The sequence below is a fragment of the Fulmarus glacialis genome, unplaced genomic scaffold, assembly GCF_000690835.1.
Source record: "Fulmarus glacialis isolate BGI_N327 unplaced genomic scaffold, ASM69083v1 scaffold22197, whole genome shotgun sequence".
In the NCBI taxonomy this organism is placed as follows: domain Eukaryota; kingdom Metazoa; phylum Chordata; class Aves; order Procellariiformes; family Procellariidae; genus Fulmarus; species Fulmarus glacialis.
Genome location: NW_009221547.1, coordinates 619 through 899, shown reverse-complemented (window position 1 = coordinate 899; position 281 = coordinate 619).

Below are 281 nucleotides of genomic sequence, written 5' to 3'. Positions count from 1 at the left end.
TATCCCAGCCGTCAGCGTCCCTCCCTGCCTGCCACAGGGCTATGAACCCCGCCGATGCCATCGGTCTCCGTTCCCAGGGGTATCTGGGGGACGTGGGACACGGGGAAGGGACCCCACAACCCCCCCTGGCTGGTATAAGGCACCCTTGGGTGCTGCCGGATTGGGCTGCCTGATTTCCCCATGGGATTACGCAGTTATCCAGGGGCTGCCCTATTCCCATGTGGGATTATGAAGCCATCCAGGGGATTCCCTATTACCCGGTGGGATTATGCAGCTGCCCC